The sequence below is a fragment of the Pseudophryne corroboree genome, unplaced genomic scaffold (assembly GCF_028390025.1).
Source record: "Pseudophryne corroboree isolate aPseCor3 unplaced genomic scaffold, aPseCor3.hap2 scaffold_1406, whole genome shotgun sequence".
Taxonomy (NCBI): domain Eukaryota; kingdom Metazoa; phylum Chordata; class Amphibia; order Anura; family Myobatrachidae; genus Pseudophryne; species Pseudophryne corroboree.
In genome coordinates, this window is record NW_026968032.1 from 47,379 (window position 1) to 67,710 (window position 20,332).

Sequence of the window (20,332 nt, forward strand, 5' to 3'; positions counted from 1 at the left end):
AATAGGGTAAAGAAAATTAAGTGGATTTTTGAAAGAAAACAATACTGTCAATATACTATTAAAACAAATTAAAATGGTAAAAGTTATTGTACTTTAAGTAAAAATAAAAGAGCCAAAATATCAATCCCAGTTTTGGATAACTTTAATTAACAAACAAAAAAATGCATATAGCAGAGGATAGTTTCAATCTGCCTACCTCTGGGTTATAGGCCCAGCATGCTTCCATTGCTGTACTCTGCTGCACATGTAAGTGCAAGAGATCCTGAAGCACTCACTCATCATGGGAAAGTACCAATGTGTTTCTTCGTTGGTTGATAGAAGAAACATCTTACAAAAACTCTCCAGATTATTGACTTTTTTAAGTTTTTCTAGGAATCGTTTTAGATGAATGCTTATTAGCCTTTGTCAGTATGAACTTTTGCAAAGTGTCTCTGTGGCGCAATCAGTTAGTATGTACGGCTATTAACCATAAGGTTGGTGGTTCAATCCCACCCAGGGACCTAATTGACCTTGTTATCAGATTTTGGTGATCTTTAAGTAGACAAGTCAAAATTTCAAACCCCCTGTTATGGTGTAGGGTACCTGGCCTTCTCTGATGTAATCAGAGTTAGATTTGATTCAGTGATTTTATAAAAACAGCTAGGAAGCACAATTTAGCAGTGGGTTGCAGAGAAAAAAAATATGCTGGCAGAAAAATCCAATTGAGTGATTAAACAGCTCTTCATTTTCTGGCTTTATTTTTATGCTAACAAATTTGTTCTCTGAAAAGTGTCCACAAAGCCAAGTCTCTGATTAACACCTTTGTAAGGATGGTTTTTCACCTATTACTAAATTAAACTTGCTTCATTGGAAAGGCAGCAAGATGCATCCTCATTTCAATGGTAAGTCAACCTTCTTGCCCTATGTTCCCTGTCAACGGATGAAGACGCATCATTATCTACCGCAGTCATTTTGGCCCAATAGATATGCAAGAAGTTTAGATTCCCCTTTCTTTGCAGTTAGAGGAAGGAAAAGGAAGAGGTCTGTAGCCTCTTCAAGATCGCAGGACCAGAGATTGTCCTCTGCTTCTGCCAAATCCACTGCATGACACTGGGGCTTTCTTGCAGGAGCCCACACCAGTGGGGGCACGTCTAAAACTCTTCAGTCAGTTCTGGATTCATTCGGACCTGGACTCGTGGGTTTTACAAATAGTGTCCCAAGGGTACAAACTGGGGTTTCAAGACGTTCCCCCTCACCGATTGTTCAAATTGGCCTTAGTCAGCAGGGAGAAGGTTTTTATTCAAGCCTCTTCGTGGTCCCGAAGCCGGACGGCTCAGTCAGACCAATCTTAAATCTGAAATCCCTCAATTTCTTCCTAAAGAAATTCAATTTCAAGATGGAATTTTCTCAGGGCAGTGATCTCCAGTCCGGAGGACGGAGATTTCATGGTTTTGGTAGACATAAAGGATGCCTACTTACATGTTCCCATTTAGCCACTGCCTCAAGCTACCTAAGGTTTGCAATTCAGGATTGTCATGACCAATTTCAGACATTGCCGTTTGGTCTGTCCACGGCTCCGAGGATTTTCACCAGGGTGATGGTGGAAATTATGGTTCTCCTTCGCAAGCAAGGAGTCACAATTATCCCGTACTTGGATGATCTCCTGATAAAGGCGAGATCCAGGGACCAGTTGGTGCAAAACATTGCACTCTCCCTGACAGTTCTTCAACAACATGGTTGGCTCCTAAACTTGCCAAAATCGCAGTTGGTCCCAATGACGCGGTTGTTGTTTTTGGGAGTCATACTGTTAGGCGCCGGGGTCCGCTTGATGGTCTGCGCGGCCCGGCGCCTAGCAACTAGAGACGCCGTGCACGTACAGCCGCCGGCTCCCTAGCAACGCTAGACGCCGGGTGCGCTGAGCCGCACGGACCCTAGCAACGGGGACGCCACTGGCGGACCGCGTTCCCCGTTGCTAGGCTTTAGGAAATTAAGATATTCACCTGCTCTCTGGCCGTGCAGCAAGGCAGCTGCACGGCATTTATTCTAATCAGCCTTTAGCAGCTGATTGGAGGACTCCTTGTTAAATACACTCCCAGGGCTTCTCACAGACGCCGGTAATAGCTTCCTGCATGCTGCCTTTGTTTGCTGAGAGTCTGTTTCCAGTCCTGCTGTATCCGGTCATTCCAGTCCGCAGAAGTCCGGTATTCGGGAGTTGTCATCTCATCCCAAGAGGTCGTTTGGTTCCCTGGAGTCCTGACTGATCACCGTTTTATATCCAGTGGTGTTCGTGAGTTGCGGCTCTGCCGTGTGTTGCGGCTCAGCCGCTTTACCTTTTATATTTTGTGTTTGGAGCATTTGCGGAGGGTTCCGCTTCCACAAGTCCTCTCTGGTACTTGGCGGTGCCGGGTAGGAGAATTGGACAAGTGGATATTTTGGTTGTCCTTTTTCCTGGCGGTTTCTCCGCACATATTATAGTTTTGAGTTTGCTTAGCCCCTGGCCTGGTTGTTTAGTTAGAGGGCCTCTTGTTATCACCCTGTCTCAGGTTTCCCTTTGTCTCTCATTAAGACCGGGGGGCATCGAAGTTGGGCAGACATAATCCGCCCTTCAAACGCGGCTGCCAAGGGCTCAAGAAACCATAGTCTCGCAGGGGATTTCTGACAACATGGGTGAGACAACAGAGTTAGGGCGCCAGGGGCTATTTTCCTGTCCTGCTCCCTTCCCCAGCATTCCGTTCCAGTGCTCCAGTCCTTGCCATAAGATCTTCTCTGACCAGAGTGCTGGAATCATAACATTATTACCGGCCATACCAAAACTTAAAATTAAACGGGGTTTAATTTTTTCTCATTCAGTTTTGTGAGAGTTTATCGGCCTCATGAATCCAACAGGTTTAGGGCCAAATCCTGGTCAGCTCTTAGTCAGCCAGATTCAAGAACTTACTCAGATGGTTCAGGATCTTTTTCTTCGGGTGAAGTCGCAGGAAGATCTTTTGCGAGCTTCCCCAAGGGTAGTCCCTGAACCAAAGATGCATTTGCCTGACCGTTTTTCTGGTGATAGAAAAGAGTTTTTTAATTTTAAAGAATCCTGTAAACTTTATTTTCGTTTAAGACCGACTTCCTCGGGTACTGAATCTCAGCGGGTCGGGTTTATTATTTCTTTGCTCCAGGGGGATCCTCAGACCTGGGCATTTGGTTTAAGAGCAGAGGATCCGGCATTGTTGTCAATTGACGCTTTTTTTGAGTCTTTAGGGCTCTTGTATGATGACCCTGATAGAGAGGCGTCCGCTGAAAGTCAGTTGCGCGCTCTCAGACAGGGTAGAAATCCTGCAGAGGTTTATTGTACGGAGTTTCGCCGTTGGTCGAACGACTGTGGCTGGAATGACCCAGCCCTGCGCAGTCAGTTTCGCCTCGGCTTATCAGAGTCTATAAAAGACAGTCTCCTTCAGTACCCCGCTCCTGAGACTCTCGATAAACTCATGGAGCTTTCTATTAAGATTGATCGTCGTCTCAGAGAGCGGAGGGCTGAAAAAGGAGCACCTGTAAGGTCAAGTCCGTGTGTATATTCCATTCCTGAAGACGTAGAGGAGACCATGCAGATGGGTCTCTCCCGGCTGTCTCCTGAAGAAAGAGCCAGAAGGCAAAATTCTGGTCTTTGTCTGTACTGTGGGGGTAAGGGACATTTTGCTCGTAATTGTCCAAACAAGTCGGGAAACGCTTTGACCAGGTGAATTGTGAGGGGGTTCACCTAGGTCTGCAGCTTATCTCCTCGAATAACTCCCTTTTAGTCCCAGTTAAAGTTTCCTTTGGCAGCCTCAGTTCTTTGGTGTCGGCTTTTGTTGACAGTGGAGCTGCAGGAAACTTTATGGATTTAACTTGGGCTAAGGCCTTAGGCATTCCTCAGTTACCTTTGGGTAGGTGTGTCACCATGCATGGCTTAGATGGGAGTCCGCTGTCTAATGGGATTATTTCTCTCCGTACACCCCCTGTACTACTTACAGTAGGAGCTCTACATTCCGAGAAAATCGAGTTCTTTCTTACACATTGCCCAGCAGTTCCAGTTGTTCTGGGTCACCCTTGGCTGGCCTTTCATAATCCCACCATTGATTGGCGGTCGGGGGAGATTTCACATTGGGGTACTTTTTGTGATAAGGAATGTATCACGTTTCCAGTCAGAGTAGCAGCTATCATTCCAGAACTCATTCCGGTGGAATACCAGGAGTTTGCTGATGTTTTCTCCAAAGGCAATGCGGACATTCTGCCTCCCCATCGGCCTTATGATTGTGCTATTGAGTTAATTTCTGGTGCCGCATTGCCAAAGGGAAGATTATATGCATTATCCGGGCCAGAAACTGCGGCTATGAATGATTATGTAAAGGAGAGCCTTGAGAAAGGATTTATTAGACCATCAAAATCTCCTTTAAGTGCAGGCTTCTTCTTTGTGGAGAAAAAGGATGGCTCGCTTAGACCTTGCATTGATTTTAGAGCCCTGAATAAGATCTCAGTTAAAAACACCTATCCTTTGCCGTTGATTTCTGTACTCTTTGATCAGTTACGTTCTGCTGTGATTTTTTCTAAAATTGACCTTAGAGGAGCGTACAACCTCATCCGAATTAAATCTGGAGATGAGTGGAAAACGGCCTTCAGTACTCAGTCGGGTCACTACGAATACCTGGTGATGCCGTTCGGCCTGTCCAATGCTCCGGCAGTTTTTCAAGACCTCATTAACGATGTGCTCCGTGACTTCCTAGGGAAATTCGTGGTCGTTTACTTAGACGACATCCTGATTTTTTCTAAATCAATGGAACAACATGTTACCCAGGTGCGTCTGGTTCTTCAAAATTTATGTGAGAATCATTTATATGCCAAGCTGGAGAAGTGTGAGTTTCATGTCACGGAAGTATCTTTTTTAGGGTACATAATTTTCCATGGAACCAAAGAAACTCCAGGCCATCCTTAGTTGGGCGCAACCCACCAATTTAAAAGCAATTAAGCGTTTTTTAGGGTTTGCGAATTATTATAGAAGGTTCATTCATTCTTTTTCTGACCTGGTTGCTCCCATTGTAGCTCTGACAAAGAAAGGAGCGGATCCTACCAACTGGTCGCGTGAAGCTGAGTTGTCCTTTCGGGCCTTGAAACAAGCCTTTGTCTCGGCTCCAGTCCTCAGACATCCTAATCCGGAATTGCCCTTTGTGGTGGAGGTTGATGCCTCGGAGGTTGGAGTGGGGGCTATCCTTTCTCAAAAGGATCCGGAGTCTCTGGAGTTACATCCTTGTGCCTTTATGTCCAGGAAATTCTCCTCCGCTGAATCCAACTATGACGTTGGTAATCGGGAGTTACTGGCGGTAAAATGGGCTTTCGAGGAGTGGAGGCATTGGCTGGAGGGAGCAAAACATACTATTTCGGTATTGACTGACCATAAGAACCTGCAATAGATTGAATCGGCTAAGCGGCTTAATGCCCGGCAGGCACGTTGGGCATTATTTTTTTTACGCGTTTCAAATTTATAATCACTTTCAGGCCTGGTTCCAAGAATACTAAGGCTGATGCCCTGTCACATAGCTTTCTTCCGGTTCACAATAACAATCCTGTTACCCCCATACTTCCATCTTCGGTCATCTGGGCGGGCCTCACACAAGATTTATTTACCCAGTTAAAACAGCTTCAACACCAAGCTCCTAGAATTACTCCTGCTGGTCGTCTTTACGTCCCTGAGTTTTTGAGAGTTACTGTTTTAACGGAATTCCATGATAACAAAGTTTCAGGGCATCCAGGAGTCTCTAAGACATTGGAGTTAGTCTCTCGCTCAGTATGGTGGCCTGGTCTTTCTAAAGACGTCAAGGAATTTGTTTATTCATGTCAGGTTTGTGCACAGCATAAGGTTCCCCGTTCCTTGCCCATCGGGCAACTTATGCCCTTAAATGTTCCTCTCAGGCCATGGTCTCATATTTCCATGGATTTTGTGGTTGACCTTCCCCTTTCAGCCGGATTCCGAGTCATATGGGTGGTAGTGGACCGTTTTAGTAAAATGGCTCATTTTATTGCTCTTCCCCGATTGCCTTCTGCCCAAGGGTTGGCAGTTTTGTTTCTCCGCCATGTATTCAGGCTTCATGGGTTGCCTACTGATATTGTTTCTGATCGGGGTCCACAATTCATCGCACAATTCTGGAAATGTTTTTGTGCCTCATTGAAGATGAAATTGTCGTTAACATCCGGTTACCACCCACAATCCAACGGGCAAACCGAACGAGTTAACCAATCATTGAAACAATATTTGCGCTTGTATTCAGCCAAACTCCAGAATGATTGGTCCGAGTTTCTTCCGTTGGCTGAATTTGCTTACAATAATTCTTGTCATTCCTCCACTAAAGAGTCTCCATTCTTTTCAGTTTTTGGTTTTCACCCCAGAGCTAATTCTTTTTTTCATCATTCCTCAGTCTCCTCGCTTACCTTAACCTCCCATCTCAGAGCCATTTGGAAAAAGGTGCACCTTGCTCTCAGAAAAGCGGCCTTTCGAGAGAAGAAATTTTCTGACAGGCTCCGACGTCCTTGCACTTTTAAGGTGGGAGATAGGGTGTGGTTGTCGACTCGCAACATCAGGCTTCGACAATCCTCAGCTAGACTGGGACCCAAATTTATTTGGCCATTTCTTATTATTAAAAGAGTCAACCCAGTTGCCTTTCGGTTACGTTTACCAAGATCTCTCAGGATTGGAAATACGTTTCATTGTTCCCTGTTGAAACAATACGTTTCTTCCAGTAGATTTCCTCGGAAGATCTCTCAGGGTAGATCTCCAGTGGATGTACAGGGACAACAGGAGTTCTTGGTAGAGAAGGTTCTCGATTCCAAATTGTCCCGGGATCGGCTGTATTTTCTGGTTCACTGGAAAGGCTATGGTCCGGAGGAAAGGTCTTGGGTCCTGGATAAGGATCTTCATGCCCCGAGGCTCAAGAGGGCATTTTTTCGGGAATTTCCTCAGAAACCTGGCTTTAGGGGTTCCTTGACCCCTCCTCAAGGGGGGGGTACTGTTAGGCGCCGGGGTCCGCTTGATGGTCTGCGCGGCCCGGCGCCTAGCAACTAGAGATGCCGTGCACGTACAGCCGCCGGCTCCCTAGCAACGCTAGACGCCGGGCGCGCTGAGCCGCACGGACCCTAGCAATGGGGACGCCACTGGTGGACCGCGTTCCCCGTTGCTAGGTTTTAGGAAATTAAGATATTCACCTGCTCTCTGGCCGTGCAGCAAGGCAGCTGCACAGCATTTATTCTAATCAGCCTTTAGCTGCTGATTGGAGGACTCCTTGTTAAATACACTCCCAGGGCTTCTCACAGATGCCGGTAATAGCTTCCTGCATGCTGCCTTTGTTTGCTGAGAGTCTGTTTCCAGTCCTGCTGTATCCGGTCATTCCAGTCCGCAGAAGTCCGGTATTCGGGAGTTGTCATCTCATCCCAAGAGGTCGTTTGGTTCCCTGGAGTCCTGACTGATCACCGTTTTATATCCAGTGGTGTTCGTGAGTTGCGGCTCTGCCGTGTGTTGCGGCTCAGCCGCTTTACCTTTTATATTTTGTGTTTGGAGCATTTGCGGAGGGTTCCGCTTCCACAAGTCCTCTCTGGTACTCGGCGGTGCCGGGTAGGAGAATTGGACAAGTGGATATTTTGGTTGTCCTTTTTCCTGGCGGTTTCTCCGCACATATTATAGTTTTGAGTTTGCTTAGCCCCTGGCCTGGTTGTTTAGTTAGAGGGCCTCTTGTTATCACCCTGTCTCGGGTTTCCCTTTGTCTCTCATTAAGACCGGGGGGCATCGAAGTTGGGCAGACATAATCCGCCCTTCAAACGCGGCTGCCAAGGGCTCAAGAAACCATAGTCTCGCAGGGGATTTCTGACAACACGGGTGAGACAACAGAGTTAGGGCGCCAGGGGCTATTTTCCTGTCCTGCTCCCTTCCCCAGCATTCTGTTCCAGTGCACCGGTCCTTGCCATAAGATCTTCTCTGACCAGAGTGCTGGAATCATAACACATACTGGACACAGAAGAGGTTTTCTTCCAGTGGAAAGGCTATGGAGATCCAGAGTCTGGTCAAACAAATTCTGAAACCAGCAAGAGTGTTAATCCATCAATGCATTCAGTTGCTGGGGAAGATGGTTGTGGCCTACGAGACCATTCAGTTTGGCAGGTTCCATGCCAGAGTGTTCCAGTGGGACCTGTTGGACAATTGGTCCGGATCCCACCTACACATGCACCGGAGGATAATCCTGTCTTCCAAGACCAGAATCTCACTCCATTGGTGGCTGCACAGTTCTCACCTCCTAGAGGGGCGATGGTTCGGGATCCAGGACTGGATCCTAGGGACCACAGATGCAACCCTCCGAGGCTGGGGAGCAGTCACACAGGGGGAAAACGTCCAAGGAAGATGGTCAAGTCAGGAAAGTTGTCTCCACATAAATGTTCTGGAGTTAAGGGCCATTTAATAACTGCAGACACAGTACACACTGGGACGAGTGCCCAGCATCCTCAACAGACTAAGAGAAAAGGATTTACCGGTAGGTATTAAAATCCTAGTTTCTCTAACGTCCTAGAGGATGCTGGGGACTCCGTAAGGACCATGGGGATAGTCGGGCTCCACAGAGTTCATGATCTTCACTGAGGTAGCGCACAGCACTGCAGCTGTGCGCCATTGCTCCCATACACCTCACATACTCCGGTCACTGTAAGGGTGCAGGGCGCAGGGGGGGCGCCCTGGGCAGCAATATAAACCTCTTTTTAGCAAAAATATAACATATATACAGCTGGGCACTGTATATATGTATGAGCCCCCACCAATTTTACAGTTTAAGCGGGACAGAAGCCCGCCGCCGAGGGGGCGGGGCTTCTCCCTCAGCACTCACCAGCGCCATTTTTTCTCCACAGCACCGCTGAGAGGAAGCTCCCCGGACTCTCCGCTGCTTATACCACGGTAGAGAAGAGGGTTGAAAAGAGAGGGGGGCACATAATTCGGCGCAAATTACATACAGCAGCGCTACTGGACAAACATTAAGTTACTGTGTTATTCCTGGGTTATATAGCGCTGGGGAGTGTGCTGGCATACTCTCTCTCTGTCTCTCCAAAGGGCCTTGTGGGGAAACTGTCTTCAGAAAAAGTATTCCCTGTGTGTGTGGTGTGTCGGTACACGTGTGTCGACATGTCTGAGGAAGAAGGCTATATTAGAGAGGAGCGGGAGCAAATGAATGTGGTGTCTCCGCTGACACCTGATTGGATGGATATGTGGAATGTTTTAAATGCTAGTGTAAACTCATTGTACAAAAGATTAGACAAGGCTGAAGCTTTGGGACAGTCAGGGACTCAACCCATGCCTGATCCTATGTTGCAGGGACTGTCAGGGTCTCATAAGCGCCCACTATCCCAGATTGTTGACACAGATACCGACACGGATTCTGACTCCAGTGTCGATTACGATGATGCAAAGTTACAGCCAAAATTGGCAAAATCCATTCGATATATGATTATGGCAATAAAAGATGTTTTGCACATCACAGAGGAACCCCCTGTCCCTGACAAGAGGGTACATATGTACAAGGGAAAGTAACCTTTGAGGGGGTCACACGAGCTGAACGAGTTATGTGAAAAAGCTTGGGAATCTCCAGATAAAAGACTGCAGATTTCCAAAAGGATTCTTATGGCGTATCCTTTTCCATCAACGGATAGGTTACGATGGAAATCCTCCCGTAGGATGGACAAAGCATTAACACGCACAGCTACAGTTGGAAAATCAAATTTTTTACCTTATGTTCCCTCACAGCATAAGAAAGCTCCGCATTATCAAATGCAGTCCTTTCGGTCACAAAGAAACAAGAAAGTGCGAGGTGCGTCCTTTCTTGCCAGAGGTAGGGGCAGAGGAATAAAGCTGCACAACACAGCTAGTTCCCAGGAACAGAAGTCCTCCCCGGCCTCTACAAAATCTACCTCATGACGCTGGGGCTCCACTGGCAGAGTCCGGCCCATGTGATGTCATGCAGCTGCTCTGACCACGCCTCCTGTTTCTCCGTTGCCGACCCCATTTTGAAACCGTGCCCCCGCACCGCTCCATCTCCGACTTGGAAATGGAGTGTTGTTGACCCCCCTCCCCCCCCCCCTTCACCGATTCACAGGCAGAGGTGATCGCATTATCTGCGGGTGCCGCAGAAAATGCAGGCGGATGCGTATGCTCTTAGCAGTTTTTGCAGTTGGATTGCGATCCAACCTGAATCAGGCCCCATTACCTATCACAATGCACTGCGGGTAGTACAAAATGGGGTTAATATAGGAGAAAAAACCCCAGAGCTGTGCTCCTTAACTGTCCCTGGTGGCTAGTGGAGCGGCTGCCCAGTAATCAGTGTCCACGCCAGTGCGCACACGGCCCGCCCCCATCAGCGGCCTCGTGATCCCGGAGGGCGGTGTGTGTGTGACTGACCTTAGGAAGAAACCGGAGCCTCCGCTGCAGTGACCCAGCAACCGGGGCACGGGAGTATACTGCGCCACTGGGAGTGATGGAGCTGCAGTAAAGAGGTCTATTAGACCTAGCCTGCTGCAGCCCTTGTAGATTCTTATAAAAAAAGTTCTTCTTTTCTTGCCAAAATTAATAGCTAAGAATAGGCTGCCTGAGGAAGCCCCCTGTTAAGTGGCCTGCTACTGAAGGCACCAACTACAAACTGAGCTCCCTGTTCATGGAAGCGAGGTTATAGAGGAGGGGGCGCTGAGCATCTTGGGAACAGTCAAAAGCTTTGAGCCTGTTGGTGCCTCAGATCAAGATCCTACTCTGGTGTACATATACAATGTGAATCCTTGTGGAGTCCAGTGTACCCCACAGAAGAAATGAATGCGTCACACCCATTGGCAGCAACATTAGAATAGCTGCTGATGGGCACAATTGAGAAAGGAAGGGGGGAAAACATTTGAATCCAGCACATATATGTAATTTGAATATGTAATTTGTACCTTCCTACTTTAAAATGTAATGGATGAACCTCACCCTGTGAGAACTATCTTCATGATCAAGAGATCTCATATGCAAGATAAGTATGTGTTGGGATAGGGCTGTGGAGGGCGGCTGCTCGGGCACACCCCTGTCAAGTTAAGGAGATTCAACTGAGGAAGCACAAGGGAACTCTCATCTGGGAACAACAACTGCAGGGAGAACACATTTTCAGACGAATGTGGGAGGGCAGAAGGCTGCCTAATACTGAAGCACCCCCAAACAACAAACCAAATGCAACAACTACTGCAAGCATTCCTGGGGGAAGGCCTGCAGCAGATGGATTTGCATATAGTGATGTCATCCAAGCAGTGGGCATAGTTGGCTGCAACCCTCGTCTGCATATGAAAAGAGAAAAGGGTCACGCAGGGCATGGCGGCCTTTGTGGGGTTGCGCTTGGATGACCCCTAAATCGCTTTATACACCCCCACCCCCCATCAGTGTGGGCTCATGTTGGCCATGCCCCAGCCCCTGAAGCATTCAAGCTGATTTCTTGCAGCAGCTGGACCCAGAAACAGCTCCAGAGTTGCTCTAAAAGACAAGTAAAAGGGTATGAGCCCTGCAGCACCACCTGTAGTTTGCATACACACATATATAGGACAGCATCTCTTATATGCCCCAGGGTCAATAAAATAGTATCCTTATCTAGGGTATCCATCCCCACAGATAAGGTATCCGTCCATGCCGCTACAGCACTACACACCCAGGCCGACGCAATTGCCGGTCTGAGTAAGGTACCTGAATGTGTATAAATGGACTTCAGGGTAATCTCCTGTTTGCGGTCAGCAGACTCTTTGAGGGTAGCCGTATACTGGGACGGGAGGGCTACCTTCTTGGATAAGCGTGTTAATGCTTTGTCCACCCTAGGGGAGGATTCCCATCGTAACCTATCCATTGATGGGAAAGGATACGCCATAAGAATCCTTTTGGAAATCTGCAGTCTTTTATCTGGAGATTCCCAAGCTTTTTCACATAACTCGTTCAGCTCGTGTGACCCCCTCAAAGGTTACCTCAGGCTTTTTCACCTTGTACATATGTACCCTCTTGTCAGGGACAGGGGGTTCCTCTCTGATGTGCAAAACATCTTTTATTGCCATAATCATATATCGAATGGATTTTGCCAATTTTGGCTGTAACTTTGCATCATCGTAATCGACACTGGAGTCAGAGTCCGTGTCTGTATCTGTGTCAACAATCTGGGATAGTGGGCGCTTATGAGACCCTGACAGTCCCTGCAACATAGGATCAGGCATGGGTTGAGACCCTGACTGTCCCAAAGCTTCAGCCTTGTCTAATCTTTTGTGCAATGAGTTTACACTAGCATTTAAAACATTCCACATATCCATCCAATCAGCTGTCGGCGGAGACACCACATTCATTTGCTCCTGCTCCTCTCTAATATAGCCTTCTTCCTCAGACATGTCGACACATGTGTACCGACACACCACACACACAGGGAATGCTTTTTCTGAAGACAGTTTCCCCACAAGGCCCTTTGGAGAGACAGAGAGAGAGTATGCCAGCACACACCCCAGCGCTATATAACCCAGGAATACACAGTAACTTAATGTTTGCCCAGTAGTACTGCAGCATGTAATTTGCGCCAAATTATGTGCCCCCCCCCCCCTCTTTTCAACTCTCTTGTCTACCGTGGTATAAGCAGGGGAGAGTCCGGGGAGCTTCCTCTCAGCGGTGCTGTGAAGAAAAAATGGCGCTGGTGAGTGCTGAGGGAGAAGCCCCGCACCCTCGGCGGCAGGCTTCTGTCCCGCTTAAACTGTAAAATTGGCGGGGGCTCATACATATATACAGTGCCCCGCTGTATATGTGTTATATTTTTGCCAAAAAGAGGTTTATATTGCTGCCCAGGGTGCCCCCCCCCCCCCCCCTGCGCCCTGCACCCTTACAGTGACCGGAGTGTGTGAGGTGTATGGGAGCAATGGCGCACAGCTGCAGTGCTGTGCGTTACTTCAGTGAAGATCATGAAGTCTTCTGCCGCCTCTGAAGTCTTCTTTTCTTCTCATACTCACCCGGCTTCTATCTTCCGGCTCTGCAAGGGGGACGGAGGCGCGGCTCTGGGACGGACGGCGAGGGTGAGATCCTGCGTACCAATCCCTCTGGAGCTAATGGTGTCCAGTAGCCTAAGAAGCAGGACCTTGCAACTCAGAGAGTAGGGCTGCTTCTCTCCCCTCAGTCCCTCGATGAGGGAGTCTGTTGCCAGCAGTGCTCCCTGAAAATTAAAAACCTAACAAAATACTTTCTGTCAGAAAGCTCAGGAGAGCTCCTGAAAAGCACCCAGTCTCCACTGGGCACAGTATCAAACTGAGGTCTGGAGGAGGGGCATAGAGGGAGGAGCCAGTGCACACCCAGAACTAAAGTCTTTCTTAAAGTACCCATGTCTCCTGCGGAGCCTATCTATCCCCATGGTCCTTACGGAGTCCCCAGCATCCTCTAGGACGTTAGAGAAAATAGGATTTTAATACCTACCGGTAAATCCTTTTCTCTTAGTCCGTAGAGGATGCTGGGCACCCGTCCCAGTGCGTACTGTGTCTGCAGTTATTAAATGGCCCTTAACTCCAGAACATTTATGTGGAGAAAACTTTCCTGACTTGACCATCTTCCTTGGATGTTTTCCCCCTGTGTGACTGCTCCCCAGCCTCGGAGGGTTGCATCCATGGTCCCTAGGATCCAGTCCTGGATCCCGAACCATCGCCCCTCTAGGAGGTGAGAACTGTGCAGCCACCAATGGAGTAAGATTCTGGTCTTGGAAGACAGGATTATCCTCCGGTGCATGTGTAGGTGGGATCCGGACCACTTGTCCAACAGGTCCCACTGGAACACTCTGGCATGGAACCTGCCAAACTGAATGGCCTCGTAGGCCGCAACCATCTTCCCCAGCAACAGAATGCATTGATGGATTAACACTCTTGCTGGTTTCAGAATTTGTTTGACCAGACTCTGGAACTCCATAGCCTTTCCACTGGAAGAAAGCCTCTTCTGTGTCCAGTATGACTCCCAGAAACAACAACCGCGTCATTGGGACCAACTGCGATTTTGGCAAGTTTAGGAGCCAACCATGTTGTTGAAGAACTGTCAGGGAGAGTAGATGTTTTGCACCAACTGGTCCCTGGATCTCGCCTTTATCAGGAGATCATCCAAGTACGGCATAATTGTGACTCCTTGCTTGCGAAGGAGAACCATCATTTCCACCATCACCCTGGTGAAAATCCTCGGAGCCGTGGACAGACCAAACGGCAACGTCTGAAATTGGTAATGACAATCCAGAATTGCAAACCTTAGGTAGCTTGATGCAGTGGCTAAACGGGAACATGTAATTAGGCTTCCTTATGTCTACCAAAACCATGAAATCTCCTTCCTCCGGACTGGAGATCCCTACCCTGAGAGATTCCATCTTGAAATTGAATTTCTTCAGGTAGAAATTGAGGGATTTCAGATTTAAGATTGGTCTGACTGAGCCGTCCGGCTTCGGGAGCACGAAGAGGCTTGAATAAAAACCTTCTCCCTGCTGACTAAGGCCGATTTGAACAATCGGTGAGGGGGAACGTCTTGAAACCCCAGTTTGTACCCTTGTGACACTATTTGTAAAACCCACGAGTCCAGGTCCAAATTAATCCAGAACTGACTGAAGTGTTTTAGACGTGCCCCCACTGGTGTGGGCTCCTGCAAGAGAGCCCCAGCGTCATGCAGTGGATTTGGCAGAAGCAGAGGACGATCTCTGCTCCTGCGATCTTGAAGAGGCTACAGACCTCTTCCCTCTTCTCCTTCCTCTAACTGCAAAGAAAGGGGAATCTTAACTTCTTGCATATCTATTGGGACAAAATGACTGCGTTAGACAATGATGCGTCTTCATCCGTTGAGAGGGAACATAGGGCAAGAAGGTTGACTTACCTGCGGGAGCTGCCGAGATCAAATTAACTAGGCCGTTGCCAAACAAGGCTTCACCTTCATAGGGAAGAGACTCCCTTTCTTCTTGGAGTCAGCATCAGCATTCCCTTGGTGAATCCACAATGCCCTCCTATCCGAGACTGCCATGAAATTGGCCCGTGAACTCAAGAGTCCTATATCCCTTGCAGTCGTAAGTATGCTGCAGTGTCCTTGATATGATCCAACGTAAGGAGTATCCCATCTCTCCAAGATATCTATATCGGAAGACAAGGTATTCGACCAATTCTTGAATACTACTACTCACCCATGCGCATGTAATGGCAGGTCTAAGTAATGTACCCATGGTTACATAACTAGAAATAATGTAGCTTCCTGCATATGATCCGCTGGATTTGTGACAGGGCCCCGTGCAGAACAGGGGGTGACTCCCACTTTATTCTGTCCGCAGCAGGAAATGAATAAACAATCGGAAACCTTTTGGGGATTTGAAACCATCTTGTCGAGCTGGCCCAGACTTTCTCAAACAGAGATGGAGGAACGTTACATCAGCTTTCATTATATATCTATATATACATACATATAGACCCCTTTGTCAGGAACAGCAGGGTCCTCAGTGATGTTAATATGTCCTTAATATCCACAATCATGTACTGAATGCTCCTTGCCAATATTGGATCTAATCAGGAAATATTATGGTCGACATAGGAATCAGTATCCGAGTCAGTATCAGTGTGTAGTAACATTTTTGCGGGCCTGAGGGAAAAGAAGCATAGCCATGAACATCACATCTATTCTCTACGTCTGTGTCTGGGACACAGATTTATCCAACCTCACTCTGATATTATTGAAACTTTCACCCAGTCAGTTATTGGTGGTGCCAACAGGGCCACCATCATATGTCTGCATTCCTAATATAGTTTCCTCTTGGGAAAAACATTCAGCCACCGACATGTTGACACACATGTACCAAGTACCCACAGACACATCGGCTTATCGGGGATAGACCTACAGTAAATCTGTCAGAGGGACAGAGAGGATTTTTCAGCTCACAACCCAGCGCCAAAAGTACACAGTCTGGGAAATAATAAACTCTATAGTGATAGACTTGTAACGCTCTATAGATGTGCTGGTGAGGTGAGGAAGAAGCCCCGCCGCTGTAATGGCACGCTTCTGTCCCGCTCAGAAACAAATAATTAATTACGCTGGCGGGGTAAGGACAGTGCCCAGGCACTAATGTCCACTTTTGCCAGCCTTTTGTGAGGAATTTATGCTGCCCAGGGTGCCCCCCCCCCCCCCCACCCACATGCCCTGCACCCTGCAGTGCCTGTGTTTGTGTGGAAGCATGGCGCACAGCATTCCGCTCGCTGCATGGTACCTCAGAATGCCGTCACTGGAGAAGAAGTCTTCTGTTCTTCTGCTACTCGCCTGTCTTCTGACTTCTGGCTCTGTAAGGGGGTGATGGCAGGCTACGGGAGTGGGCATCTAGGCGTACCCAGCGATCAGCACCCTCAGGAGCTAATGGTGTCCTGTCAGCCAGAAGCAGAGCCATTGAACTCACTAGAAGTTGGTCATACTTCTCTCCCCTAAGTTCCACGAAGCAGGGAGACTGTTGCCAGCAGCCTCCCTGAAAATAAGAAAAACTAACATAAGTCTTTTTAGAGAAACTCAGTAGAGCTCCCCTGTAGTGCATCCAGTCTCACTGGGCACAATTCTAAAACTGGAGTCTGGAGGAGGGGCATAGAGGGAGGAGACAGTTCACACCCTTTGAAAGTCTTAAAGTGCCCATGTCTCCTGCGGATCCCGTCTATACCCCATGGTTCTTAATGTGATCCCAGCATCCTCTAGGACGTATGAGAAAACAAATAACGCACACACGAGGAGGAGAGAACAAAGGAAGCTATAAGGAGGGGAGGGGAGGGGAGGGGGGGGGGGGGGAGGTAATGTAGTAAAGGGATATTGGATAAACTACAACCTTATACATATTCATTAATGTACCAGTAGTTAGAAGTAGAAGAGCTCTAACAGAAACCACAAAGCTTATCTAAAGCCACACCACACTGGATATGCCCAATCTCATTTGATCTTTGAAGCAAAGCAGTATTGGACTTTGTTACTACCAAGCAGTCTCCCATCCATGTATTATCAGATTCTTTAGGTGTTTTTAAACTACCAACACCCTTTTCTTGGTACTGTACATTTAATTTTTACACATATTCTTTTATGTACCAGAAGTTAGAAGTAGAAGAGCTCTAACAGAAACCACGAGCTCATCTACAGCCACAGCACACTGGATTTGCCCAATCTCTCCTGATCATGGAAGCTGAGCAGTGTTGGTCCTGGTTTTAGTACTTGGATGGGAGACCACCAGGAAATACCAGGAGCTGTGTGTATTTTTACAATACCAACACCGTTCTCTTGATGCATTCCATTTTGAAACATTGGGGCAGATCTATTAAGCCTGGTGAACTGATAAAGTGCAAGGTGATAAAGTACCAGCCAGTCAGCTCCTAACTGTCATTTTTCAAACCCAGCCTGTGACATGGCAATTAGGAGCTGATTGGCTGGTACTTTATCACCATGCAAATTATCATTTCACCAGGTTTAATAAATCATCCGCTTATTCATTTATGTACGAGTAGTTAGAAGTAGAAGAACTCTAACAGAAACCACTAAGCTCATCTACAGCCACACCACACTGTATATGCCCAATATCACCTGATCTTAGGCCTGGTTTGTTCTTGGATGTGAGACCACCTGGGAATACCAGGTGCTGTAGGTAGTTTTATACTACCAACACCGTTCTCTTGATGCATTCTATTTTGAAACTTATTCATTGATGTAGAAGTTAGAAACAGCAAAAATCATCTACAGCCGCATCACACTGGATATGTCCAATCCAGTGGCGTAACTAGAAATTTTTCTCCCCCAAGCCAAAAAATTCTTCGGCGCCCCCCCCCCCCCCCCCCCCTTCATGCTCCATAATTGGGAGCAAGAAAGGGATAAATATGCGCGCGCCTAAGGTGCGCGCGTCAAAAAAGGGGCGTGGTTTTGTTGGAGTGGGCGTGGTTTCGCATAAAGGGGCGTGGCATTGCAGGAAAAGACTACCTTATACCCCAGTTTTGCAACCTGCACGCCCATACGTTGGCCACCACAGGAAAGAAAAATAATCCTGATTCATGCCCCTTACATTATTTGTCATTTTTCCTCCTTATAGTAATGCCCAGTATACATTATGCCACATACTGCAATGGCCCTTAGACATTATGCCGCACACAATAATGCACGACACAATATGCACACACTGTAATGCCCCCGACACATTATGCCACACACCGTAATGTCTGTGACACATTATGCCACACACCGTAATGCCTGTGACACATTATGACAGGAATCGCAATGCCCGTTATACATTATGCTACACACTGCAATGCCCCTGATACATTATAGCACATACAATGTCTGTGACACATTATGACACACACCGCAATGTCCGTGATACATTATGCCACACACTGCAATGCCCGATACATTATAGCACATACAATGCCTGTGACACATTATGCCACACACTGCAATGACCTTGAGACATTATACCACAATGCCCGTGATATAGTATACCATACACCGTAATGCCTGTGACACATACCGCAATGCCCTGCCCGTTATACCCTATGCCACACATCGCAATGCCCGTTATGTATTATGCCACACTGCAATGACCCTGAGACATTATACCACATACCACAATGCCCGTGATATAGTATACCACACACCGTAATGCCTGACACATTATGACACACACCGCAATGTCCGTGATACATTATGCCACACACTGCAATGACCCTGAGACATTATACCACTTATCACAATGCCTGCGATATAGTATACCATACACCGTAATGCCTGCGACACATTATGACACACACCGCAATGTCCGTGATACATTATGCCACACACCGTAATGCCCATTACACATTAAGTCCTACAGTAAGGCTTCTAATTACTTTTCAATTACCTGCTCGTTGTCAGGGGTTTCATGCACTGGGTGTCATGCTCGTTGCCAGGGGTTTCATGCTCTTGGTTCCATGCACGGTGCCAGGGGTTTTCATGCTCAGGGTGCCATGCTCGTTGCCAGGGGTTTCATGCACTGGGTGTCATGCTCGTTGCCAGGTGTTTCATGCACTGGGTGTCATGCTCGTTGCCAGATGTTTCATGCACTGGGTGTCATGCTAGTTGCTAGGAGGTAGTCCTTGTTGCTAGGGCTGTGCTCCCAGTGCCACATATGTCCCCAGTGCCAGATATTCCCCCACGGTGCCAGGTACTTACATGCCCCAGTGCCAAATATAGTCGTCCCCCCCATGTGCCAGGTACACATATGCCCCCAGTGCCAGATATTCCCCCCCAGTGCCATATATGCCCCCAGTGCCAGATATTCCCCCCAGTGCCATATATGCCCCCCGTGCCATATATGCCCCCAGTGCCAGATACCCCCCCCCAGTGCCATATATGCCCCCAGTGCCAGATATTCCCCCCCAGTGCCATATATGCCCCAGTGCCAGATATCCCCCCCAGTGCCAGATATGCCCCCAGTGCCAGATATTCCCCCCAGTGCCAGAAATGCCCCAGTGCCAGATATTCCTCCCTCCCCCCCCCCCCGTGCCATATATGCCCCCAGTGCCAGATATTTACCCCCCCCCCCCGCCGTCGCTTTTTGGAGGGACACGGAGGGCACAGCTCGTCTCTCCTGTGTCCCTCCTGCTGCATCATCTCCAGCGGCCGCGGGTCTAATAGGGGGAAGTGCCGGTTCGTGAGCCAATTAGAGCTCACGGATGGCACTTCCCCCTATTAGACCCGCGGCCGCCGGAGATGATGCAGCAGGAGGGACACAGGGAGGCGCGCTGTGTGCCCTCCGTGTCCCTCCAAAAAGCGGCGGAGGGAAGGAGACTGCAGACTGACATGCGGACGCTCGTCCGCATGTCAGTCTGCTGTAAATCAGTGGCGCCCCCGCAGCCCCTCGCCCCCAAGCCACCGCGAGGACTGCGGGGGCAGTAGTTACGCCACTGGTCCAATCTCATCTGATGATGGAAGCTAAGCAGTGTTGTGCCTGGTTTGTTTTTGGATTTCAAGTCCTGACTTCTGGTTTGGCCACGGCACCTCGGATATTCACCAAGGTCATGGCCGTGATGACGACCCTTCACCATCAGAGAATCAGGATCCTGCCAAATCTGGACGACTTGCTGATCCTGGTGAACTCCCAAGAGGTTCTCCACAGTTATCTGGAACTGGCGGTCCAATTCCTAAAAGTCCACGGGTGGCTCATCAACTGAAAAAAGTCCTCGCTGGTCCCTGCTCGGAACATTGTGCACCTAGGGGCACTGCTGGACACACACAGCCAACAATTGTTTCTGTCTCCAGAGAAAGTCCTGAAAATTCAGGACAGTATCGTCC